We start from the raw sequence: 26,962 nt of genomic DNA on the forward strand, positions 1-26,962 counted from the left end.
GCAGACTCTGCAGTTAGGCACTTCCCTCCTCTAGGCCATGGCTTTAAATGCCTGAGATTCCCATCACCTGCAGCAGAGGCCACCAATTCCCACGCCCCCCTCAGCCAGCACCTAGTCATGCAGAAAGTGCAGCCTGAGTGATTTTGGAGGCTGGGGTGGCAGGAGGTTCCCGTCCCTGAGCAGCAGCTCCGCAGCAAGCTCACGTGCTTCCCAGTTGAGACATTAGCCGTTCCTGACAAGGCTTGTCTGTGTTCTTTTTTTTTTATCTCATTGTTAGGTGTGAGAAGTATGAACTGTTCAATAGGTTCCATTAGTTGGTTAATAAGATGTTTATGAAGTAAATCACTGGCTTTAAAATAAGATCCAATCTTGAGCATATGAACTATTGACCCCTGGACTCCATCTCTGAGAGGGGACTTGTTTACCATCAGGACACAGGCTCAAACCAGTCCAAACCGGGTTTTCCCGCCAAAACCAGCCCTCAGCGTTCCATCTCCTCAGCACTTTTCCTGCCACAAAAGTGATATAAGGACGTGCTCAGCGCCTGCGCAGGGCCGTCCCCCCCAGCGATGGCCCGTCCACGGTCGGGTCTTCCCAGGGCTCCCGAGCCGGAGAGTGACGAATCCCCTCGGTCCCGCCGTGAGACTGAGGAACAGGAGGCCTGTCACCCCCATTCCTGCCGTCCTGCATTCCTGGTGTCCAGCCTCCCACGGAGCCCCCGGGAAGTGAGAGACCCCGGGGGGGGGGCACTGGGGCTGGGCAGGAAAGTGACTCTGCCCCGGGGAACCTGGGAGAAGCCTCAGAGCTGCCTCAGCCCCAGTGGAGCTGCATCAGGATCCGCCCCCGGCACCGCTGGGATTTGGGGGGCAGAGACTGGGGCCTGGTGGGGGGGGATCCCCTGTGGTGGTGGGGGAGATGGGGGGTGTCAGGCAGGGGGGGGAGAAGCTGGAGTTGTAGGGAGGGGAAGGTCGGTGGGATGCGGGGGGGTTGAACTGTCTCTGGGCAGCCAGGAAATTCCCAGTGGCGGGGGAAGTGGTGGGTGGGCGAAGGGGGGAGGGGGGTTAATTGGATCCTTCCCCTGTTTGTGCCACTTGCCTCTCGCCCCCGATACAAATTCTCTCTAGTTCTGCCCCTTTTCTCTCTCAGTATCTCACACGGGCTATAAAATCTGGGGCGATTTCCCCCCTTTCCCCTCCAATAATCAGCTCTCCCGTCTCCCCCGATTTCCCCCGTTCTCCCCATGAGGCCTGGTCCACACTAGGACTTTAATTCGAATTTAGCAGCATTAATTCAAATTAACCGTGCACCCGTCCACACCTGGAAGCCATTTAATTCGACATAGAGGGCTCTTTAGTTCGAATTCTGTACTCCTCCCCGACGAGGGGAATAGTGCTAAATTCGACATTGCTATGTCGAATTAGGCTATGTGTGGACGGAAATTGAACTTAGTAGCTCCGTGAGCTATCCCACAGTGCACCACTCTGTTGACGCTCTGGACAGCAGTCCGAGCTTGGATGCTCTGACCAGCCACACAGGAAATGTTCCGGGAAAATTTGAATTCCTTTTCCTGTCTGGCCACTTTGAATCTCATGTCCTGGTTGGACATCGGGGCGAGCTCAGCAGCACTGGCAACAATGCAGAGCTCTCCAGCAGAGGAGTCCAGGCAATCTCAGAATAGAAAGAGGTCCCCAGCATGGACTGACCGGGAAGTCTTGGATCTGATCGGTGTGTGGGGCAATGAGTCTGTGCTTTCGGAGCTGCGCTCCAACAAACGAAATGCAAAGACCTACGAGAAGGTCTCCAAAGCCATGAGAGACAGAGGATACAGCCGGGATACAACGCAGTGCCGCGTGAAAGTCAAGGAGCTGAGACAAGGCTACCAAAAAATCAGAGCGGCAAACGGACGCTCCAGAGCCCAGCCCCAGACATGCCGGTTCTACGAGGCACTGCATGCCATTCTCGGTGGGTCTGCCACCACTGCCCCACCAGTGACCGTGGACTCAGTGGATGGCATAGTGAACCTGGACAGTTCCTCCTCGATGTTCGCCGATGGGGAAGATGAGGAAGGGTCTGTGGAGGACGGCGCAGGCGACAGCGAACACAAAACCGCTTTCCCTGACAGCCAGGATCTCTTCATCACCCTCACAGAGATCCCCTACCAACCCTCCCCGGCCGTTAACCCGGACTCTGAATCAGGGGAAGGATCAGGCGGTAAGTGCTCTAAACATGTAAACATTTATTTTTTATAAAACAGGTATAAAAAAATAGAAATACTATATATAAAATTTTCAATGAAAAACTATATGAAAAGTAGGTCCACACATATAGGGATTGAACAATAATCCTCCAGGGACAATTCAAGAAAGGTCTCATTTAGGTCCTCGAAAAGCCTCCGCAGGAGGTTCCTGGGGAGAGGTGCCTTGTTGGGTGCTCCGTGGAAGCACACTCTTCCGCGCCAGGACATCCTTATGTAGATGGGAATCATCGCCTCGACAAGCATGGCCGCATATGGTCCTGGTCTCTGCAGGGCTTCCCTTAGCATCCGCTCTTTGTGACTCCGAGGGACCCGCATCAGGGTGATCTCATTCATGAAATGCTGCATCTAATTAGGGCAATTAGTGTATTGTTACTGTTGTGAATGGTTGACTTTTACTTTGCATAACAATGACCCTCGCTTAACAGCCACATGTTGTAGGCCACATAGGAAAAGCATACATTGATCTTTCCCGTGCACTGGCGGGAGTGGCTGGAAAAGGGTCAGAGTATATGATTTCCAGATTGCCTTTAGCAAGCCCTGCAGAGAGCCCTCTAGAAGGGGCTCTGTGCATAGATATCCCCAGCGAATTGCATGGGCGCAACACAGGCTCTCGAGTCACAGCAAATTGCAGCCGGAGCAACCTCCTTGCCAATGCCAATAGCCTTTTGATCAACTCCAGACTGAGGATTTGATTCTCTCTAATGCTCTGCTGGAAAGAAGCCTTTTCCTTCACAAGCAATTACTTGGATTGTCAAGGGAGGTCTCTTCTGTTTCCTAGGAAGACACAGGAAAATGTGAGCAGAGGAGACAACAGCTATAGAACAAGGCACCATTGGAAGTTGAACCCAGGTGCTTTAGCCAGCTAAGCCATGGTGCCTTCCCCAAAAGAGCCTTTGCAACCACTACACTTGATAGTCCAAGACTACACCTTCAAATTCCAAAGTACAGACATTCCCCATTTCCTTCAAGACTTGCAGACTTTTTGCTGTCTGGCTCTCTGTGCATGGAAAGCCACAGCTGAGCTGACAGAGGGCTTCTAACATGTGCTTCTCCCACAAGCTGCCATGATCAGATACTGATTAGTGCTCTGTGTTTCACTCACAGCAGCTTCAGCTCAACTTGAGTCATGGTAACCTTTCCATCAGCTCCAGATTTACCACTTAACACTTTCCACAAGACTTAGCTGCAAGGAAGGGTCTCTGTGTCTTGAACAAGGATTGTGCAGTGAGGTCTTTTCTTTTCATGAGAAGAAATAAAAGAAAGGAGCCTGACAGAAAAGCCAGGTTCTGCAAGGAAGAACTGGCAGGCCAAGCCAGGATCTCCTGGTGAGTAGGACGGCTCTTCAGCCAGCTCTTCCCAAAGATCACTATCCAGAGGCCACTTCCCACAGAGACTGATTATGGTTACAGACCCATCCTGAAATTAGAGCAGGATATTTTAAAGCTTATTCTCACAGTAAAGTAACACAATTCAGCCATGTTGGCACAGAGGAGAAAGCACTCCGTCATTTCATAGTTATTGCTACTGATCTCACTGACAAACTTCCTTTTCTCGGGGCTGCTCCCAGCATTTTAGGGAGTTTTCCTCTTCTCCCTTCCAGCTGTGGTGATGGGACTGCAGCAGCTCCCCGGATGGCCGGCTTTGCTCCTTCACTTCTTTGGCTGAAGCTGTGTTTGCCACCAGTTTAATCCATAGCTGAGACCTCAGGTACCAGCAGCTAGTTACAAAAGCTTAATTCCCATCACCATCAGTGGGAGGTTATCCAGGGCTGCCAAGGCTGCAGGATTTGGCCCATGGACAGTCAAGGTGCTACAGCAGCTACATTCTTACGTGGTGAGTCCTGCAGCCTATTACCAAACTGCTCTGTCATAGTCTGCAGGGCAGCTTGACTTTTTGAGACTCTGGCAGAAGGGAAACCCTGGAGGAGAGAAGGAAAATGTCCTCAGCAGTCACAGCCAGCAGGAGCAGCAAAGACTGAGTATCAGACACACTTTTTCACCAGGACAGTAAATGTGCACGACCCCCTGATATATTCTCAGTTCACTCCCCTTCCCAAGGAAGCCCTATTCTGCTCTATTACACTCTCATGGGATGAGAGGGAAGGTCCTCTCATGGGTAAATAACTGGTTACAAGGTAGGAATAAATGGTGAGTTTTCAAAATGGAGAGAGGTCAATAGTGGTGCCCCCCAGGGTGTCTGGGATAAGTGCTATTCAACATATTCATAAATGATCTGGAAAAAGGGGTAAACAGCGAGGTGGCTAAATTTGCAGATGATCCAAAACTACTCAGGAAAGTTAAGTCCAAAGCAGCCTGCAAAGAGTTACAAAAAGATCTCACAAAACTGGGTGAAAGGGCAACAAAATGACAGATTTGTTGGTAAATGCAAAGTGATTCACATTGGAAAACATAATCCCAACTATACATATAAAATGACGAGGCCAAAAATAGTTGTTGCCACTCAAGTGAGGGATTTTGGAGTCACTGCGGATAGTTCTCTGAGAACATCCACTCAGTGTGCAACGACGGTCAAAAAAGCAAAGAGAATCTTGGGAATCATTAAGAAAGGGATAGAGAATAAGACAGAAAATATCATATTGCTTATGGCCCCCCACATGCATTGGCCTCCCCTCAGGCAGGGGGCTTATAGGCTCTTCTGCCAGTTGGTGTTAGCAGCAGCAAGGGCTGGGTTCAATGTCTAGGGGAGGAGAGCAGCAGAGAGGGAGAAGAAGAGAGAGTCCCGAGAGGGAAGCAATGAGAGCAGAGTGCAAACCAACCAGCTGAAAGTCTCACAGGAGTCCTGAAATATCAGTAGCTCCAGGTCCCATCAGGGCTGCCCGGGGGGGGGGGTAAGTGGGGCAATTTGCCCTGGGCCCCACAGGGGCCCCCACAAGAGTTTTTTGGGGCTCCTGGAGCGGGGTCCTTCACTAACTCTGGGGGCTCTGGAAAACTCTCGTGGACTCCGGGCCCCTGGAGATTCTTCAGCTCTGGGTCTTCGGTGGCAATTCGGCGGTGGGGGGTCCTTCATGAATGAAAAGTGACTTCACTGAAGTGTTGAAGGGCCTTAATGGAGAGAAAAGGTTGTGTATTAAAGGGCTCTTTAATTGAGCAGAGAAAGGCATAACAAGACCCAATGGCTGGAAGGTGAAAGGAGACAAATTCATATTACAACTAAGGCACAAATATGCAACAGCGAGGATGTTTCACCACAGGAACAAGCTACCAAGGAAAGTGGTGGATTCTCCATCTCCTGATGTCATTTAATGAAGACTAGATGCCTTTCTGGAATGTGTTTGCCCCAAATGTAGCTATTGTGTCATACAGGAGGCCTGTGATATGCAGGGGGTCAGATTAGATGCTCTAATGGTCCCTTCTGGCCATAAATTTTACTAATTTCTGAAAAACTAAGTGTAGCATTGGGAGCAGCATCTGATGTTTTCCTGTCTAGCCGGCTTGCTGCCTAGAACGAACGCTCCTTGAGTGAGGTGATCCACAGGGAATAGCTTAAACCTCCAAAGTGCCTGGCCAGGGGCAGGACATTAGCACAGCAAGGGAGGGGTGTGGCAGTGACATCACAAAGGCCTTTTGCAGGACCTCAGACTATTGGTCAAAGGTGGTGGGGAGGTGGTGACCTCACAGAGAGATGCTGACATCAGCCAGGCAGGAGAGGGGTGAGGGGCCAGGGAAACCTCAGAGACCCCTGTGGCTTTGCTTCAGCAAGTCTCCTTCTCCAGGTCTCTCTTTGAGGACTGAGGCAGTATTCGGGTTCACGGACATAAGCACCAGGAGGAGCCTCTTTCGAGTTTTCTCCTTCTCTTTCAGTGATTTTACTAGAAAACAGACATCCCTGTTTAGAAGGTAAGAGCCTCCTGGAGGGAAGGTGTGTCATGAAGGCATCACAGTTCGGATGCCGGTGCCCCCCCAATGTAAGGAAGTTCCCACCATCCTGCTCTGTGTTCACAGGGCGGGAGAGAGCAGCATCCACGGCAGTGATTTGCTCCTGGTTGCCGGAGCAGAGCAGCAGGCTCAGCTGTGAGAACTTCCCAGAGCGATGAAAGGGGAGGGGCCCATGGCTCATTAGCAGGAATGCAGGGCAGGCGAATTCACAGCGGGCATTGTGGGATACTGGAGGAGGCCAGTTATGGTGATATAATGAACAGCAGTGTCCACACTGACACTCTCTCACTTTAAGTTTGCTGCAAAAAGCTCTAGGCTTCTCATCGAAGTCGTTTTATTTTGTCACCAAAACAGGGCAGTTTTGTTGCCAGATGTGGCATTGCAGTGTGTGCACCAGCCACAAGCTGCCGACTGAGAGAGTGTTGTGTGTTTTTCACACACCTGAGCAATATAATTCTGCTGAAACAACTTTGTAGTGCAGACCTGGCCAAAGATTCACTCACACACAACTTGTAAGGAAAACCTCACCTGCTCCTCTGCTTTGCAGAATCCAAACACAAGCAAAGCTTGTCAGGCCCCAGTGGCAAAGGCAGGGAGTCAGGTGTGGGCAGACAGTATATTTTAGCCACCCACAGGTACCATGGCTTAGCTGGCTAAAGCATTTGTTTTGTAAACAGGAGATCCTGGGTTCAATTCCCAGTGGGGCCTTGTTGACTGGTTGTTGGGGCACCTGCTATTGGCTACTGTCAGAAGACAAGGTTCAGCGCTAGATGGGCCTTTGGTCTGGCCCAGTGTGGTTTTTCTTATGGTTTAAATAACACTCACAGGCACTGATAATAGAGTTACTGAACGTTTGGGAGTTACGAGCGGGTAGGTCAGTGCTCCAGTCCCCACACAGATGACCCCCACCCCTTCCTCTGGGACGGGGCAGGTCTGAGCTCTCACACCAAATGGCTCATTGGGGCTGATAGAATCTGTGAGCAGCTTGTTTAGTTTTCGCCAAAGGTTGAGTCCTGCTTTGTGCACCGTGTGTGAGAATGAAAATCCTAAACTGCCCTGTCCCTGCCAGCAGGTATATGGGATCTTGGGGAGCAATTACCAGACGGGTGGGGTGCAAAATAAACTTTATTAAGAAAATGCAAAAACAGGGAAAATTTAATAGTGAGGGGTGTGGGGTTTGTTAAGGTAGACAATTGGGGAGGGGTTTCTTTTGGTGAACAGTATAGGGGGTTTCAATAGTGGGGTACAATACAGTTGGTAAACAATTAACACTGAGGTATAAATGTAACAGGTAGCTAACAATTTCTGTGTAAAAAGGTGTGTCACAGCAGCATATAACCAACTAACAGTTATGGAAAAATATGTTAAATAACAAACAATTTTAGGTAAAAATGTGTCACAGTGGTGTAAATATAGAATGTGAGGTGTATCAGAGAGGAAAAAAGTAACCAATGGGGTTTTATGCTAGATTGGGATGGGGGAAGAGGGGCACGTGGTGGAGCAGAGGGAGATTTAAACTTAGAGAGACACAGAGAACAGACAGACTGTAGGGAGTCAGAGGGACACAAAGAAGCTGGGGGGGGGGGGTATGGTTGCAGTAGAAAGACAGACTTAACCACAATTATGCAAAACACAGTAAAATCTTATCTATGATCTAACTTTACCAAGACTACACAAATTAGCAAGTAACAAAACACAATGCAACAATTCTCTAAGCCTAACTGACAGAGTATAAAGCTAAACCTAACTTAACCTAATGAGTGCACCTTATACTAGGGGGTGGTTCTTTAAGGGTGTGGCTGCAGCAGTGGAGCAACTACAAGTGAGCTGCCCAGGATAGAATCCAGGGAGGCACAGGTTTATTTCTAGCAGCAAAGGAGCTGCAGAACCAGAAACAGATTACAGATGCAGACCAAGGAGTTAACTTGGGTCTGTCTGTTGGGGAAAGAAAAGCCAGCAGCTAGAACAGGGAGGGTCTGCAAGAGAGAGTTCTTACCAATCCCCAGGACAACAGGAGAGGCAGGCACAACAGCAGCATCAGAGGACACAGAGAGGACTCAATTCGTTCACAATAATCAGGAGATCTCCAGGCAAAATTCGTTGTTCGTGGGAGGGGAGTTTAAAAACAGGGGTACGCTCAAAAACAAACGAGAGCGGGGAGAGGGCCTCCCAAAGACCCCTAGCTGATCAGACCAGGTGGCAAAGCAAGGACCTTCTCCGAGGTCTGCTTAGAAAATGTCTGGTTATATAGGCAGACTTAGGCAGTTTCCCGCCAGTAACTTTGATTGGTCCCCCTTGTTAGAGGGGAGGAGAGAAAGCAGGCAAAGGTCTTCAGGTGTGCACAGACGTGTCTGAGCTAGTCCTAAGTCACAGGCATGACTTACATGCTCAGCTATGTGGCCATATAAGGTCTTGCATTCTTGGGCAGTGCCCCCTACACCGAGCCCAGGTCTGAACAAAGGAGGCAGGGGCCCACCCCCACCTGAGCAGAGCAATGGCTCCGGTTAGTCTGCAAAGGCCATTCCACTGAGCAGGGCCAGGCTATGACTCTTGCTAGCCCCATGGCCGGGGGGGCGGCCACACAGAGAGGAAAAAAAAAGGAATGCAGCAGGGAGGCAGCTGTAACAGACACAAATAAGGCACAAAAATTCAACAGCGAGGATGTTTCACCACAGGAACAAACTACCAAGGAAAGTGGTGGATTCACCATCTCTTGATGTCATTTAATGAAGACTAGATGCCTTTCTGGAATGTGTTTGCCCCAAAAGTAGCTATTGTGTCATACAGGAGGCCTGTGATATGCAGGGGGTCAGATTAGATGCTCTAATGGTCTCTTCTGGCCATAAAGTCAAGTAATTTCTGAAAAAGTGAGTGTAGCATTGGGAGCAGCGTCTGATGTTTTCCTGTCTAGCCGGCTTGCTTCCTAGAACGAATGCTCCTTGAGTGGGGTGATCCACAGGGAGTAGCTCAAACCTCCAAAGTGTCTGACCAGGGGCAGGACATTAGCACAGCAAGGGAGGGGTGTGGCAGTGACATCACAAAGGCCTTTTGCAGGACCTCAGACTATTGGTCAAAGGTGGTGGGGAGGTGGTGACCTCACAGAGAGATGCTGACATCAGGCAGGCAGGACGGGGCGAGGGGCCAGGGAAACCTCAGAGACCCCTGTGGCTTTGCTTCTCGAGGTCTCTCTTTGAGGACTGAGAGAGTATTCAGGTTCCCGTACGTGAGCGCCAGGAGGAACCTCTTTTGAGTTTTCTCCTTCCCTTTTAGTGATTTTACTAGAAAACAGACGTCCCTGTTTAGAAGGTAAGAGCCTCCTCGAGGGAAGGGGTGTCCTGGGGGTGTCACAGTTCGGATGGCGGTGCCCCCCCCCACCATGTAAGGAAGTTCCCACCACCCTGCTCTGTGTTCGCAGGGCGGGAGAGAGCAGCATCCACGGCAGTGATTTGCTCCTGGCTGCCGGAGCAGAGCAGCAGGCTCAGCTGTCAGAACTTCCCAGAGCGATGAAAGGGGAGGGGCCCATGGCTCTGTAGCAGGAATGCAGGGCAGGCGAGTTCACGGCGGGCATTGTGGGATACTGGAGGAGGCCAGTTATGGTGATATAATGAACAGCAGTGTCTATTCTGTCACTTTAAGTTTGCTGCAAAAAGCTCTAGACCTCTCATCGAAGTCGTTTTATTTTGTCACCAAAACTGGGCAGTTTTGTCGCCAGACGTGGCATTGCAGTGTGTACACCGGCCACAAGCTGCCGACCAAGGGAGTGTTGTGTGTTTTTCACACACCTGAGCAATATAATTCTGCTGAAACAACTTTGTAGTGCAGACCTGGCCAAAGATTGACTCACACACAACTTGCAAGGAACACCTCACCTGCTCCTCTGCTTTGCAGAATCCAAACACAAGTAAAGCTTGTCAGGCCCCTGTAGAGATGGCAGGGAGTCAGGTGTGGGCAGGGCCGGCTCTGGCTTTTTTGCCGCCCCAAGCAAAAAAAATGGGGTGGGGCCACCGGAGCAACAAAACAGGGGGGAAAAAACGGCACGGGTGGAGCGGCAAAGTGGGGGTGTGGGGGGAATACGGTGCGGCTGAAGCAGCAAAGCGGGGGGGACACGAAGTGGCTGGAGTGGCAAAGTGGCGGGGGACAACACAAAAACGGTGGGGCTGGAGCAGCAAAGCTGGGGGGGAGGGACACGGCACAGCTGGAGCAGCAAAGTGGGGGGCGGGGGACAACACAAAAATGGTGGGTCTGGAGCAGCAAAGCAGGGGGGTGGGGGGGAAAACAACGGCGCGGCCGGCAAAGCAGGGGAAAAACAAAAAAAAACCCTATAGGGCGGCCGGAGCCAGTGGACTCCCTGTGCTGCAGAGTGCGCGCCCGGTCTAGTGGGGGGGGGGAAGGGGAGGGAGCGGAGGGAGAGAGAAGGGGGGGGCCAGCGCTTCAGGGGGGCACTCACCACGCGGCCCCGACTGCCGCGCCGCCTGGCACCCTCACTCCTTCTCTAGACTAACCAGTCCTAATATACTGTAACATGGTTATATTCCACCTCCTTCACTGGTTACACCCAACAAAATTAATTATACAGCAGACAGAAACAATCACAGACCCAGACAGAGACCATGCAAATAAACATACAAAACAATACAGAAGGGAGGATTTCACAACTACATCTATACAGACATAAGGGTTTTCCAGCTGTGTTTATTGATAAGTGAGTTCTTGCCGACAGGATGCTACCAAACTAAGTTTCCCTTTCTCTGGAGGTGATAGGAATATCAGGGCAGGATTGTATTCCTAACAGCCCAATCGCACCTTATTTCAATGTGACTAGTTGGGAATGTGAGGATGTGACCATACACTTCCCAGCTTATGGCTGCCTTTGCTGCTTAGCCAAAGAACCAGGCCTCAGACTGTCACCGTAAGAGAAGGCCATTACACAGACAGACAGTGATTTTTTTATTCTTTCTTTTATATCTTTATAACTAGCTAAGTGATAAAAATACACCTAAATTCTTAAAGTACAGGCCTTTGCAGACAGGCCTGAATCTCTGTATCCTAACAGTCCTTGAGGTCAGGCAGCCTCTGGGTAAGGGGGTGGGGACTCAGATCCTTCCACTGGCCAATTCCACCAGGGTCATGTATAAACCAGGCAAGTTCCCCACAATAGCCAGACCAGATGCCCCCTGTACACTTGCGCTCTGTCCTCATTGCTTCTCTGTCTCTCTTCCCCTCATCTCTGCTGCTCCCCCTCTGGGCTTTCTCAGCACCTGGCCCCACAGTGCTTCCTGGCAGCCAGAGACTGCGCTTTCTGCACCTGCAGCCTCTCTCCTGATTGCTAAGGAAAGGAACCATTCCAGGAAATGGCCACAGCTTCTGGGAATCCCTGTGTGGCAGTGAACAGAGTTTGGCTCCTGGCAACTTAAAAGCCAAGCACCCAGACAGGGGCATGAACCCTGGACCCTCAGATTAAGAGCCTGATGCTCTACCAACTGAGCTACCTGGGCTTGTTAGGAAACATCTTCACCATTCACCACAAGAGTGATTATCCCAGTGTGCAGGCAAGAGTGAGCAGGCAGGCAAAAGAGAGGCAAAAAAAGTCCCAGGAACCCCTCCTCTTTTTCTGCACAGCCACTGCCTGTCAGCAGGATTCCTCCTCCTCCTCAGGGAGACTAAATCTCTGTACCTAGACAGCTGGTCCATCTGCTGCACCTCAATCCCCCAAGCCCGAGCCTCCCTGCCAAAGCCCTGCACCTGGCCCCATACAATTAAGTCTCACGTGTCGCTGGGAACTTAACTTCTTGTGCCCAGAGCATCTCGGGCCCCTCAGCAGATGACCTGAGAAACACAGTGTCTGGCTTTTCCAAAGAAGAGCTTAGACCCCCTCATCATGTGGCCTAAAGGATAAGGCATCTCCCTGTGGATCGGATGATTCAGGATTTGAGTCCCCTCATGGTTGTGCTCACTTTGTGCTGCAAGTCCTGCTTTCTTCACAGCTGGAACCTCTTCTTGGTCGCTCAGGCCAATGCTCTGGCTTCAGCTAGAGCCCCGGGAAGGAGTTGGGGGTTGGGTGTCACAAAGGCTGGGGCATGAGCCCCAGGTGCTTCCAGTCTCACCTTTGCCCTTCCTGACTTGCCAAAGAAAATGGACGGCTCCACTTCCAAAGTCAGCACCATGAGTGGGAACGGTAAGAGGCCCCACCAGGGGGGCTGGCCCTGCTTTCCTACCTTCTTCTGATGTTGGCCACAGAGCATCAGCAGCCGCCCCGCATTCTGGTCTGTGGGTGGCCTTCAGTGGGGTTCAGCACAGCAGGGAGCAGGCTGGCCCTGTGGCTGTCTGCTGGCCACACATAGGCATGGTCCTCTCCTCCTCTTGCCCTGACCTCCGCTGCTTTTAAGCCTTCCCTTGGAGCTGTCAGCACCAGCCGCCTCTGCTCTAGGTGCCCAGAGGAGGAGAAGTGCTGGGCTCCCACCTGCCCAACCCTGCTTCCTTCAAGCACAGTGGCAAGTGCCAGACTTGTGGGCACCAGGTGAAGCCGTGAGAATCCCAACCCTCAGGTGTCAGTTCTAGAGCCCTGACCCATCCAGCAGGAGGGGAAAAAAATGCTCTTGCAGAGCTGGAGACAGGGAAGTGGAGCAGTGTGAGCTCCAGGGCTTTACCACAAGGTCCCACTGAGATTTTAACTCAGATTGCAGGATTCAGAGTCCTGAGTGCTGCCCGTTACACCATGGGACCAGCTCATACTGCCTTCTCTGCACACCACTGACCCTCATGGGGCCGGCTCATGTAAGGGACTGTTGGCCCCTTACTAAAGCTTAGTGGGGGTTTTGGTTGGCTAGTTCCCAGTCCCAATAGAAGGGGGAAGGGCCAATGGGAAATCAGGCCCCTGAGACTGACAGTCCCCAGGGGCAATGGGGAGAGGCCAAAGCTCCAAGTTAGCCGCACTGACAGGCCAGGCAGTGTAATGAGGGAGTCACCAGGCCAGGGGGTCCCATCCTCCGTGGGAGCTGGAACTGCCTGGGCCAGAGTGGGGCAGAGCTAAGGAGAGAGCAGGAGCCCGAGAAGAGCCGGGGAGCAGAGCTGGGCAGGTGTAGTGCCAGAAACTGCTCCCTGTAGGACTTTGCTACCTGCAGCAGCTAATGAGACCTGAGGTTGTTCTTATTTGCTGACTTGTCCTAATTGGCTAAAACTTGACAGTGGTGGGGGATGGAAGCATAAAGGCTTCATCCTCCAAACGACCCTGCCTGGTGTCCATCTGTATCTATTACCTCTTAACACCGGATTGTAAAAAATAGAGTGAGGTCATTTAAACATCATTTATTTTGCAGCTTCATTTACTGTGCTAACAATGTAGCATCCTGACACCGATACTTCTGCCCACGTGCCCTGTGGGTTGCATTCATTTTAGTGGGACGCGGGACATGTGGAGTATAATTTAAACTCTTATTTTCCTTATGGTTTCCCTGCAATATACTTCTCTGCTGGTGCAATTTCTGACCATTGCACATCTATTATATTTATTACAATAGCACAAGTAAGTCACACAAGTGACATAGTCTAAGGGCTTGGCTACACTTGCAAGATAGAGCCCATTAAAGCAGCCCCGGGTGCCCTAACTCCTGAGGTGTCCACACTCGCAAGGCACATGGAGCACCTGGGCTCTGCAGCTGGAGCGCTCCTGGTAATCCACCTCCATGAGAAGCATAAAGCTTGCTGAGCCCTGCTGAAACGCCCTGGCATCAGGGTGGATGACGTGTTGCATCACTGCACTGTGTTTGGCCTCAGGAAATGTCCCATAATCCCCTGAAGTCAAGTGCCCACTCTGGTCATTGTTTTGAAATCGGCTGCAGGCATGCGGATATCCCCTTTCAAAGCTCCGTTTCTGACAGCCGGCTGCTTATCTGCTCCGGGACAAAGCAACCATTAGTGTGGAATGCTGCTGTTGTGAATGTGTGTGAGAGAGGGGGGTCTGCTGCTGTCCGAACACACAAGACAGCATGCTGACACACTCAGCCCCCCACACACACTGCCGCTCCCCCGACGTACACACAACACACTCTCTGTCACACTCCATCCCCATCCCCCATTTGAAAAGCACGTTGCAGCCACTTGCACACTGAGATAGCTAACACACTGCACTGCTCTCTGTGGCATTGCCAGAGCTGCTAATGTGGCCACTCCAGTGCACTTGCAGCTGTCAGTGTGAACACACGGCAGCGGTTTCCCTGCTGTGGTTTAACTCCCAGCTCTCTACCTCTGCAAGTGTAGCCAAGCCCTAAATTTGCCAGACGAACCAAACTCAGTAACTGCCCTCCACCACCACGTGCAGTGAGTAGGGGCATGGTGAAGCACACACCACACTTGCTGGCTCAGCCTTGTGCATGGTGGGGTGGCCACCTCCCCGTTGATGAGACCTGGTCCCACCATCTCCATGGAGCTCCAGTCTGCCCTGCTGCCATCCCTGTCTGTGTTGTCTTCTCTAGCAGTTGACTGGAAGGTGAGCACTGGCTGCATGCCATGTAGCCGTGTTGTCTCGAAGGGCGAAAGCAGGAGGAATGGTGCCTTCATAGCCCACCTAATATTCCATAACATAGTTAAGGAAAATATTTCTCAATGAATTCTCAGTAAAAGGTCAGTAGCAGCCAGTGTCCGCATCAGTCTACGAGCATTGGTATTTTCTTGAAATTTGTCAGACCAATCTATCTAACACCTAACACACATTTGAAGTTCTTCTTTTCACACTGTTGCTCATTCTCAGGTTCTGCTTTGTCTCCAGACAGATCCATTCTCTTTCAGGACCGCCTTGCTCTTTCTGTCTGTGTCACTCACTGAGGTGTTGGAGTAAACACTCCCCTTCCTTCTATTCTCAGACAAACACTAGTATTAAGTGTTTGCTACTCATGGGTCTAGAAAGGATTTGTCAAGTGGAAGACGCTGTTTCTGGGGGATTGCTCCCAAGATCCACTACTTTGGGTTCAAGCGTCTCCCAGCTTCCTTGGGGAACATAACACCAAGGCTTTGTTGCAATATACAAGGAAGAAGGAGTTTTTCTACCCCAGCTGAGACTTGAACCCACAATCTCTAGCTTAGGAAGAGCTCTCTAGCTTCTCACAATCTCTAGCTTAGCCTTATCCATTAGGCCACTGGGGCCCTGAAAAGCAGGAGAAAGAAGGATGGAAATTCCCTCTCAGGATTGCACATTCCTCACATTCACTCAGAAGCCAAATACCCATTTAATGGCCTTACAGAAACATCTGCATCCCCTGGCAGCGAGGCACCTGGGCAGGTCCTTGACAGAGCTGAGCACCACCTTTCTGCCAGCCATCTTTAGAGAAGAACCCCACCCTAGCGTCACCCCTCCCTCCTTCAGCACCTCCACGGCTGTGGCTGTGAGTGGCAGTAGGATGATTAGGGGGCAAATCCGGGGCTGGAAGGGGGGTAAGGTCGGCCTGTAAGGAGGAACCAGGTGGGGCAGACCCAGGGGGAGGCTGTGGGCTGCTGGTTGGTTGTTGGGATCCAAGCTCTAGATCAAAGCTGCACAGTGACCTGACACCCAGGGTTATAAGGCCGACACAGTGACCCCCTTACTGGCCTCGGTGACCCCCAAACCCTTGTTACTAAGGGCATTGAGGAGTCTCTGTCCATTAATAACTTCTGGGAGCTCCCCAGCAGGCTGCGGGCGTCAGCCGCCTCCTGCCTCACAGGTTAGACTCTTGGCGCTGTGCCAGCCGCCCCCTCGCTTGCAGGCCCAGTGTGAGAAGCAGGAGGCCTGGTGCTGGCAGAAGAGGGTTTTGATTAATCAACCTCTGTGTTATGGGCACAGGACACTTCCACTCAGTAGCATAGCTGGGGGGGAGCAGGGGGAGCAGCTAAGGGCGCCGGGTTCCTCCGGTGGGGGTGTGGAGCAGCCGTTCCTTTTCCTGTCCTTTTTGTGTGCAACTGCTGACAACAACATCCCAGACAGAGAAGCAACAGGCCAAAATACTACCACACAGCTGCCAAAGTAGCTCAGTTGGGAGAGCGTTAGACTGAAGTTCTAAAGGTCCCTGGTTCAATCCCAGGCTTTGGCAGGCCCTTTCATCCCTCTTTGCCCAGTGGTGGCTTGTTTTCTGGGAGCACAGTGGTCCCTGCACCCAAGGTGAGTGCTTGGGCTCTGCAGTAGGAAAAGATATTGTGGGCTTCTGCTCCTAATTGGCTGGCCTGACATTTAACAATGAGGGACAGGAGCTATCTCTCCTAAGTGAGTTATTGGTGGACCCAATATGGCAGGAAGAGAGTGCTAGAGGGGGTGCTAGGCGGTGACAGGCAGGAATAGGGGATGGAAACTCTTCTGTGCAGCTGAGGGAGGGCAGTACCAGGGAAGGGGCATGTGTGAAAGTGGCCATGTGGAAGGGAGTTGGGGGCCCAGGAGGAGGCACTTGATATTCAGTGTCTTGGAGCAGCTGGGCTTGGACATGGTGGGTGTTCAGGAAATGCACATTAACAACTCTAGGGTAGCTTGATGGGCAGAGGGTGATTGGGGGAAGGGCCCATCTCTCTGGTCCTCCAGGCCAGGGAAGAATGATGGGGTTGGAGTCTTGTTCTTCACATTCGCAGTGCGAGTACAGAAGGGGCTGGAGCTCCAACCAGGGAGGGCATTATTGGTGGCTTTGTGCTCCATGGCACTGGTTACTGCTATATTAGTGTGTATGGTCCCCAATTAAGGCATGAAAGGGAAGTTCTATGAAGGAACTGGCTCCCTTCTTCTAGACTGCACGGTGTTTGGTGTCGGGGGGGATTTCAATTGTTGCACCGGCCTGAGGACTGCTGGTCCTGTTTTCCCAACCGTCAGAGGAAACTCTTCTACGATGAGCACTACCTGGTGCAGGTCTATAGCGAGGTCGGCTTAGAGAACGTGTTTCTGCACAGTGAACCAGTGGAGGGTGGGCAGTAACCTCCTATTCCTCTGACCCGAGCTCACACCAGCCGCAGAGGGGATACACCTTTCTGCGGGGACAGGCCAGGAGTCGCATTGACCGGATTTACATGAAGGAGAGCACGTCGACAGCCCAGTGCAGGGTGGTGCCAATGGACAGTTCGGATCATGCAGCTCTCACCGTGTGCTCAATGTGGGCAATTCCCTGACCCAGGGCAGAGGATATTGGAAGCTGAACATCCAGAGCTTGCAAGATAAAGGAGGAGGGGGGTGAGGCCTGGAGGTGTTGGCAGAACGGGAAAGCATCAGAGGGTTCTGTGGTTACCAGGGGGATTGGTGGGAGTCGGTGAGGGAGGAGTTGGCGGCTTTGTTCCGGCGGCTGGGGAAATACCACAACATTAAAGAAACCAACAGTGCAAAGTCCTGCAGTGTCATCTGTGGGATTTCCACAAGAGCATCCAGGCAGGGGAGCCAGTCAGCCTGTGACTGTACGACCGGATCAAGCGACAGCTGCCCGAGTTCCAGGAGATGAGGCTGCAGTTGGCTGATATGAGCGGGAGCATCGAGTGAAGGGAGGAGCAGACTCCCCTGACATTTTTGCAGCCTGCAGGGAATGGAGACAAAGCAGGGGGATGCAGGGACTCAGGGCAGGACCCACGGATCCGGTAGAGCAGGACCACAGTCGCTGGAGGAGGAGAGAGAGTCCCGCGAGAGGAAGCTGTTGGTGGGAAGCAGTAAGTGCAGAGTGCAAAGCAGCCAAGAGTCACAGGGGTCTAGAAATTGAGCTAGCAGCAGGTCCCATGGTGTAATGGGCAGCACTCAGGACTTTAAATCCTGGAATCTGAGTTCAAATCTCAGTGGGACCTTGTGGCGATACGCTGCTTTGCTACAAAGTACTGGAGCCCCATGTGTTTCTCTCAGGGTGAACTGGGCTGAGTATTCTTTCCCTCCTGCTGGGTGACTGATGCCCACTGGAGATAGGTCTTTGGTCTGGCTAGTTCAATGGGCGGCTATCGGTTGGGGGTCCTAGAACTTAACAGTCTGGCTAGAGATTCCTGTGGTTTGACCATATGGTTGTTTCTCGCTGCTTCACCTGATGTCCACAACTTTGGTCCCTGTACTTGCAGCTGCCACACTCTTCCTCTTGCCCACATGGCATTTAAAGGAAGGAGTTCCAGGGCCAGGCTTCACAGTCAGGGCTAGGCAGGAGGGAGGCAGAGTCCCAGGCTGGAGCCCAACACACCTCTCCTGCTCTGGGCACCTGGGGTGTTGTTCCCCCCTGTTCAGGCACCCCTGGGGCCCTGCACTTCACACAGCTCTCCCTGAATTCAGCTGTTAGTGAGGGAGCCTCACTGCTAGCGCAGACTGGGCAGTTTGTTGCATGAGAGACACTGTCCCAAAGCAGGACTAATGCTTAAATCTGGTTACCAGTGATTTCAGACCAGTTGGTCTGCAGCAAGACTCTCCATTGAGTCTTAACCAGCTCTGTTATTACACAGGGAAGAACAAAAGGGTCAAATGGGGCCTGGAAGCCTTAAGAAGAATCCACCCCACCGAGTACAACACTTGTCGCTACCTGCTCTCAGCCCCATTGAGAATGTTTTGGGGTCAGTCCTCGCCTGTATCAACCTAGGAGTCTCAGAGAATCCTAATTAACAGGTGCTCTAGTGGTGCAATTGGTTAGCACACAGTACTTATAAGGCAGTGCTGAGAGGAGCTATGCTGAGGTTTTTGAGTTCAAACCTCACCTAGAGCACTGGTTTTCATTAACCAAGTGGTGTCACCCCCTTATTTGCCCCTGTGGAATGTAGAATTCCAGCCCTGGGGACCCTCAGGAGGGGGCTAATAAAAAATGCCCCCTTCACTTATTACCTCCTCTCCAGGTCAGAATCTACCATCCTTTCTCCCCCCCAGCCCCTGTGCCAGGATCCCTCAAGCAGAGCCTGGAGTCCTGCCCCTGGCGTCTGTACTATTGACAAAGACTAAGTGACAGGGACAAAACACTCAAATCCCGCCTGGTGCGGGGAGCCAGGTTTGCTCTTCAAATTCTGTCGTTGGTACATTTCCAGGCCTGGGAATGTCCCACAACAGCATTGAATGGGAAGCTGCCTGCAGAACAGTTACACTGCACAGAGCTCCTGTGGAGGAGGGGTGGGAATTAGTAACATTTTGAGGATCGTTTGGGAAATGAGCCTTTGCTGACAAGGTTTGTCTCTGTTTATATTTCACCTTCAGGTGTTATGTTGAGGGATCTTTAGTGTATTTTTGTGAGGTTAATAACTATCTCCTCAACTTTATTTACTCAACTTAAAAATTGGTCACTTGATTTTTGCATCTCCCTGTGAAACTACAACTGACACGTGTGGCTTTCTACAGGGGGTCATGATGTTAAAGTTGGGGAATTCAGTCTCTGTACTTTGGGGGGGGGGGATTGTTACTTTTTTACAGCTGCCTCACGACCAGGCACACCGGGCTGTTAGCTGCACCCACTGTCATTGCCAGGGGCCCCTGCTGAACCCTGGGCGGCTGCACTGCAGTGCTGCGGTGACTGCAGGTGGAGAAACTGCTGTGGAGCAATGTAGACCAGGTGCAGGAAGGAGACGGGGTAACTATTCTCATTCTGAACTGCACAGTTTTCCAAATTTGGGACTAGATTCATGGATTCTTAGACTTAAGGTCAGAAGGGACCATTATGATCATCTAGTCTGACCTCCTGCACAATGCAGGCCGCAGAATCTCACCCACCCACTCCTGTAACAAACCTCTGGCCTATGTCTGAATTATTGAAGTCCTCAAATTGTGGCTTAAAGAGCTCAAGGTGCAGGGAATCCTCCAGCAAGTGACCCGAGCCCCATGCCGCAGAGGAAGTCGAATGTCTGAGACCAATTCTAGGGGAAGGTGAACGCAGAGCAATGACACTGGAGATGCCCAGACCTCCATTGGGGGCAGCGTGGAAATTAATAATGGGAAGATCATTTGTGAAATTAGTCGTCACTGACAAGATTTGTCTCTGTTCCTATTTCACGCTATGGTGTTAGTTAGAGGAATCAGTACAGATTTTTACTATATTAATTAAACACTTAATTTTATTTAATCAAGCCAAAAACTTAGTATCACTTATTTTTTCTCTGTCCTAGCAAGAATGAATTGAATTTTGTGACTTTCTGGAAAGTGCAGCGAGATTAAATGTGGGAAATTCAGTCTCTGTGTTTGTGAGCTCATGTTTTCCTGTCACAGGTCAGTGCCTGCATTGAAATACCCCAAGGGATCTAAGGGCTGGTGTACGCTGGGCACTGAACTGGCAAAGCGATGTCTCCCAGGGTGTGACCCCCCCCACAAACCCATATAGTTAAGATGACCTAAGCCCGGGTTAGATAGTGCTAAAGAAAAGGAAGAATTGTTCTGTCCATGCAGCTATTACAGGGATGGGAAAATCCCTCCAGTCACTGTCTACTCCAAAGTGCTATAGCAGTGCCAGAGCAGCCTTTTAAGTGTAGACAGAGTGAAACTAGATTTAGCTCCAGTTCGCACTCTGGATGCTCAGGCACTAAGACTACAAAAATAATAACAGTGCAGTGCTTGCGTAGTTGGCAGGATTCAAACCTGCACAGGGAGACCCCAATGGATTTCTGGTCCATCGCCTTAACCACTCGGCCACAACTACTCAATGTGCATGTATTTCACTACATCATGATTCTGTTCTCACTGAATTGTCACTTCAAATTGTTTGCTCAGACCAGCTTCCCCAGCACACTCATGGCTGCATTAGTGTAAGTGTGTCCTTGGCTGAACAGCGAGAATTCCTGCCCATTTCCCTTCCGGTTGGAGCAGGATGAGAGTGTGTTTGTGTGAACGACATTGCTGTAGATTGTTGTTCATTCCCCACTCTGACAATTCAGACAGTCCCTTTCCTAGTCAAATCTCCAGCACATCGTTCCAATAGCAGGGGGCAGGATTTCTCTGGGGCACTTAGGGCTGGTGCATGAACTCAGCCTTGCATTCCACCCTTGATGTTTCATGGACTAACAACAGCAGCAGAAAGAAAGAGCGGAGCCAATATCTGCCTGGCAGGGATGCAGGTGCCACGTCCCCTCTGTCTGACTGTCGCCATTGCAGGAGAGAAGGGTTCACTGGAATTGAATGCCCTGGCTCAGACCAGAGACACAGGGAGGTTTTGCTGTTCATGGACCTGTGCAAAGGAAATTTTGTCTCTGTGTGAAACTGAGGTCGGAAATGAAACGTCCACATGGTAGCCCAATGCTCTAGGGAATGTGGGTGACGGACTCGGGCTGAGAAATGATTTAACAGGGGTTTGTATTTATTGACCCGATTAAAATCTATGGCTAAAAGGCAGCCACTGTTGTTAGTACTTGTACCTGTGTAGGGACACCCCAGTGGGTGTCAAGTCCATTGCCTTCACCAGGGATAGTCGATTATTTTATCAAGATACAAATTTCTTGGTCAAGGCCTGTACTCCAGAGAAAACAATACACTGCTGATAAGCAGAAGTACATCAAAAGATTTTGCAGCCACCATGTGCATAACTATGATGTGTCGTGTTTCACTCTTTATATCTGGCGCCACCTCCTTTCCCTTTAGCCTTGTAGTTGACCAAGGGCAAAGCTGAACATCTCCTCAGATACCAGGGAGTGTTTATGTCCATTCCTGCGAGCTACACAGGGGTTTGATGTTGCTGCTTTCAGTCCTCTGGCTCTGGCGGGATAAGGAACAATTCAGGCTGTCACTGAACTGAAGGAGGAAGATCAGTTTTTGACAGGGAGAGGGACGCCTCCTCTTAAAGGGGTTTGTCTGGCTGGCAGCCCTGGTCCCCAGGTCTCGCCCGTGGGGCTCCAGAAGTTTTGGGACCAGGTCACTCCCTTGGCCCCACCTGCTCCCCACAGGGGCCTCAGCAGTGCAGCGGAGCTGAGCAGCATCTGCCTGCTCCCTCCAGTGGCTGCCGGCCCCTCCGCATGGCAGGGCAGGGTGGGGCTGTGCCTCCGCATGCTGCCCCCACCCTGAGCCCTTGCAGCCAATGAGATGCTTTGGGGGCGGTTTCTGGGGGCAGCAGCACATGAAGGCCCCCCAGGCCACCCCGCCTTGGAGCCCCAGGTAAGTGCTAACCCTAACCCTGACCCCCTCCCAGAGCCTGCACCCTCCCCCCTCCCCACATAGCTCTTCCCACTCCCAAACTCCCTCCCAGAGCCTGCTCCCCACTCCACACAACCCTGCCCCCAACTCTCTCCCACAGCCTGCACCCACTCCCTCCATGCCCCCAGCCCCCAAACTCCCTCCCAGAGCCTGCACCCCCTCCCCCTTCCCACACACCCCCTCCTGCCCGCCCCAATCTCCCACCCAGAGCCTGCACCCCCACCCCTCCTCCTGTTCCCGCTACCCCCTGCCCCAGCCCAGAGCCTGCACCCAGCACCCAAACTCCATCCCAGAGCTTGCACCCCAGAACCCCTCCCCCACCCAAACTCCCTCCCAGAGACCAGCCTCTCACCCCTTCTGCACCCAAAATCCCCCCAGAGCCTGCACCCCTCCTGCATCCCAATCCCCAGCCCAGGGCCTGCACCCTAGACCTCCTCCCCACACACCCAAACTCCCTCCCAGAGCCTTAGGCAGGTGAGGGGCAGAGTTTTGGGGGCAGGTTCTGGGCAATATGAGTGACATTATTGGCCCACTGGGAGGACTGGAGGACTGGCACCGGCCCTAAGGTAAATTGAGGTTGAGACCCTGCTTTAAGGGATTGGAGCAACGCTGGAGAAACTGACGGGCAGGGATCTGGGGAGCTGTGTGTGCCCCAAGGAGAGTTGTTGTTGTGCTCTGGTGACACAGAGTGGGGGTGGGGAGTTTGTAAGCTGTGGTGTTTCTACAGAGATAAAGTTTACTAACCCCCAGGTTAAAAACTGGTCCTGCTCTGGGCTATACCTGACATTCTCTGTTGTGAGGGTAGGTCAGTGGGTGAATGTTTCCCTGCAGGGTAATGGGTTCCTAGTTCCAATCCAAGTGATTCCCTTTAAAACCTTTTCGAATGAAAATCGATTTCCAGACCTATCTCCAGTGTGCTCAGGAGTTCGCTGAATGGGGGCAGGGGGCTTGAAATGAATTTAAACACTCAGCATTTTCCTGTGCAAATGAATAAAGACCTAGCAGAGCTGTCCAGCAGCTGAAATCAGTTCCAGTCCTCGGCGTCTCTAAGAGGGACACTCGGTAGCTGAGGCGTGTGGGACACCTCTGTGGTGAGGACAGGTGAAAAAATGCTGGATTCAATGAAAGCTGAGCCCATAGGAGGGGAAGGTGAATGGCAGCACCACACAGGGTCATAACACTCAGACACGGGGCTTCACTGTCACTGCCCCTGTGTTTTCCATTATTTCTATCCTAAGGAACACACCCTCCCCCTCCCCCACACACTGTCACACAGAACCTTCTCCCCTTGAACCCCATCCCACCCCTCCCCCTCTCCCCCACACACACCATGGGACACAGCCTCTCGGTGACTCACCCAGATGGGGACTTGTCTCTGCATCTCCCCAACAGGGGAGCAGAGAGCCGAAAGGGCCACAGGAGACCAATGGAGCTAGGCAGGGATAGAAAAGACTTCCCCTCCCTTTTCTTCTCTTCTCTTCTCTTCTCTTCTCTTCTCTTCTCTTGTATCCGAGGGGTAGCCGTGTTAGTCTGGATCTGTAAAAGCAGCAAAGAGTCCTGTGGCACCTTATAGACTAACAGACGTTTTGCAGCATGAGCTTTCATGGGTGAATACCCACTTCGTAGGATGCAAGTAGTGGAAATTTCCAGGGGCAGGTATATATAAGCAAGCAAGAAGCAAGCTAGAGATAACGAGGTTAGATCAATCAGGGAGGATGAGGCCCTGTTCTAGTAGTAGAGGTGTGAAAACCAAGGGAGGAGAAACTGGTTCTGTAGTTGGCAAGCCATTCACAGTCTTTGTTTAATCCTGAGCTGATGGTATCAAATTTGCAGATGAACTGAAGCTCAGCAGTTTCTCTTTGAAGTCTGGTCCTGAAGTTTTTTTGCTGGAGGATGGCCACCTTAAGGTCTGCTATTGTGTGGCCAGGGAGGTTGAAGTGTTCTCCTACAGGTTTTTGTATATTGCCATTCCTAATGTCTGATTTGTGTCCATTTATCCTTTTCCTTAGAGACTGTCCAGTTTGGCTGATGTACATAGCAGAGGGGCATTGCTGGCATATATTACATTGGTGGAAGTGCAGGTGAATGAACTGGTGATGTTGTGGCTGATCTGGTTAGGTCCTGTGATGGTGTTGCTGGTGTAGATATGTGGGCAGTGTTGGCATCGAGGTTTGTTGCATGGATTGGTTCCTGAGCTAGAGTTACTATGGTACGGTGTGCAGTTACTGGTGAGAATATGCTTCCGGTTGGCAGGTTGTCTGTGGGCGAGGACTGGCCTGCCACCCAAGGCCTGTGAAAGTGTGGGATCATTGTCCAGGATGGGTTGTAGATCCCTGATGATGCGTTGGAGGGGTTTTAGCTGGGGACTGTATGTGATGGCCAGTGGAGTCCTGTTGGTTTCTTTCTTGGGTTTGTCTTGCAGTAGGAGGCTTCTGGGTACACATCTGGCTCTGTTGATCTGTTTCCTTATTTCCTCGTGCGGGTACTGTAGTTTTGAGAATGCTTGGTGGAGATTTTGTAGGTGTTGGTCTCTGTCTGAGCTGGACCAAAGACCTATCTCCAGTGGGCATCAGTGACCCAGGCGGAGGAGAAAAAACCCATCACTTTAGCTCAGCCAGGGAGAAGATAACTGTTGAGCTTTAATGGTTTGCAGCAAATCAACATATCTCCAGAAGGTCCCACTGAGATTTGAACTCAGATTCCAGGATTCAAAGTCCTGAGGGCTGCCCATTACACCATGGGACCTGCTGCTATTTCATTTGCTAGATCCCTGTGACTCTCATCTGGCTGGTTTGCACTCTGCACTTATTGCTTCCCACCAGCGGCTTCCTCTCGCAGGACTCTCTCTCCTCCTCCAGCAACTGTGGTCCTGCACTATCAGATCTGTGTGTCCTGCTCTGAGTCCCCGCATCCCCCTGGTTTGTCTCCATTCCCTGCAGGCCGCAAAAATGTCAGGGGAAGCCACCCCTCCCTTCACTCGGTGCTTCCGCTCATATCGGCCAGCTGCAGCCTCATCTCCTGGAACTCGGGCAGCTGGCGCTTGATCCGGTCGTAGTCACACACTGACTGGCTCCCCAGCCTGGATGCTCTTGTGGAAATCCCACAGGCGACATTGCAGGACTTGGCACTGTTGGTTTCTTTAATGTTGTGGTGTTTGCCCGACTGCCGGAACAAAGCCACCAACTCCTCCCTCACCGACTCCCACCAATCCCCCTGGTTACCATAGAACCCTCTGATGCTTTCCCGTTCTGCCAACACCACCAGGCCTCGCCCCCTGCTCCTTTATCTTGCAAGCTCTGGATGTTCAGCTTCCAATATCCTCTGCCCTGGGTCAGGGACAGGGGCAGCTCCAGGCACCAGCGCAGCAAGTTGCGGAGGGCGGCCTGCCAATCGCTGTGACAAAACTGCAGGAGGTCCCCTGGTAATGCGCATTAGGCGATGCCTGCGGAAGCTCTGCCAGTCCCACGGCTTCAGCGGCAATTCGGTGGCGGGTACGCCGAAGGCGCGGGACTGGCGGACCTCCTGCAGGCATGCCGCCGAATCCGCATTACCAGCGGACCTCCGGCAGGTGTTGGGATAGATCTGTATAACATTATATACTAATGTTAGATGTGTAGAAAGTGTGACTAGAAAGGAGCAGTGTGACTGTATTGCCCGTGGGAGCCAGCTGAGGTCACTCAATCAGGGTGAACTGCAAACAAAATGGGGCAGACAAACCCCAAACGCTGGTGGTTATTCTAATACTTAGATTTACCAACCAGCACAAAACAGCTTCTGTAGCACCTCAATGGTTTCTCAGAAGTCCAAACAACGCAGTTCCCTTAAAGTGCCCAGCCTCAGGCCTCCGTCCGGACACACACGTCAGATATGATGATGATTCCTGAAAATCTGATCTCATCATATAAAAGAAAAGGTTCTTCCAATCCCAAAGGATCAGCCACATACCCAGGTCCAATTATAACTTAGCTCTTACCCAAAATACATGCTATAGCCAATTCTTATTAACTAAGCTAAAATTTATTAAAAAAGAAAAGAGAGCGAGAGAGTTGGTTAAAAGATCAATATACAGAGAGACTTGAATTCAATTCTTGAGGTTCAGATACACAGCAGAAATGAGCTTGTAGTTGCCAAAAGTCCTTTTAGAAATGGGTTACAGTCCAATGTCCATATTCAGGGTGACTCCAGTCGGTGACTGGGGATCTCAATCCTTATGGCTTAAGGTTTCCCCCTCTTAAATCCCAAAGCAGATCTGAGATGAAGCAGAATCATGTCCCAGGGTTCTTATACATTTCCAGCAGCCTTTCAGCCTGAGAAAACAACAGGCTTAACTCTTTCTCCCAAACATCCTGGCAATTAGCACAGGGTAATTTACCCATTAAACACTTCAGATCCAGGTTAGCACAACCTTCAAAGAGACACAGAGACAATAATACTATTTCACTCAAGTATCATCATAAATATTAATATTCCTTTTTTGATCTTTGAATTAAAACTACAGCAATAGACAAGACTTGTTTGCTGACATCACAAGCCCTGAGCAAACATCTCCCCTTCTACCTCTAACAATGCAAACTTGCATTTCAAAGCTCTGTTCATTTATAGATCTTCCTAACCAGTCCTTAAGGTTCACCCATGGGTCAGGTCAGTCCGTGATGTGAGTTAATTAACTCTTTCTGGCCCTTTCACCTTTCAATGAAATATTATATTATACTCATAACGTCACAGGAGGTCAGGAATGGGATGGCAGGGGCTGCGGGT

At 51.3% G+C, this 26,962-nt stretch overlaps 3 non-coding genes across 3 annotated transcripts; 1 reads left to right on the plus strand and 2 right to left on the minus strand.

Annotated features, from left to right (window-relative positions):
• Positions 1-11,575: 11,575 nt before the first annotated feature.
• TRNAK-CUU lies at positions 11,576-11,648 on the minus strand. Its single transcript has one exon. It is a non-coding gene; the product is annotated as a tRNA-Lys (tRNA).
• A 4,490-nt stretch (positions 11,649-16,138) lies between these two features.
• TRNAF-GAA lies at positions 16,139-16,211 on the plus strand. Its single transcript has one exon. It is a non-coding gene; the product is annotated as a tRNA-Phe (tRNA).
• A 4,427-nt stretch (positions 16,212-20,638) lies between these two features.
• TRNAS-AGA lies at positions 20,639-20,720 on the minus strand. Its single transcript has one exon. It is a non-coding gene; the product is annotated as a tRNA-Ser (tRNA).
• Between the last annotated feature and the right edge of the window lie 6,242 nt (positions 20,721-26,962).

Source organism: Mauremys mutica, unplaced genomic scaffold (assembly GCF_020497125.1).
Source record: "Mauremys mutica isolate MM-2020 ecotype Southern unplaced genomic scaffold, ASM2049712v1 Super-Scaffold_100331, whole genome shotgun sequence".
Classification (NCBI taxonomy): Eukaryota; Metazoa; Chordata; order Testudines; family Geoemydidae; genus Mauremys; species Mauremys mutica.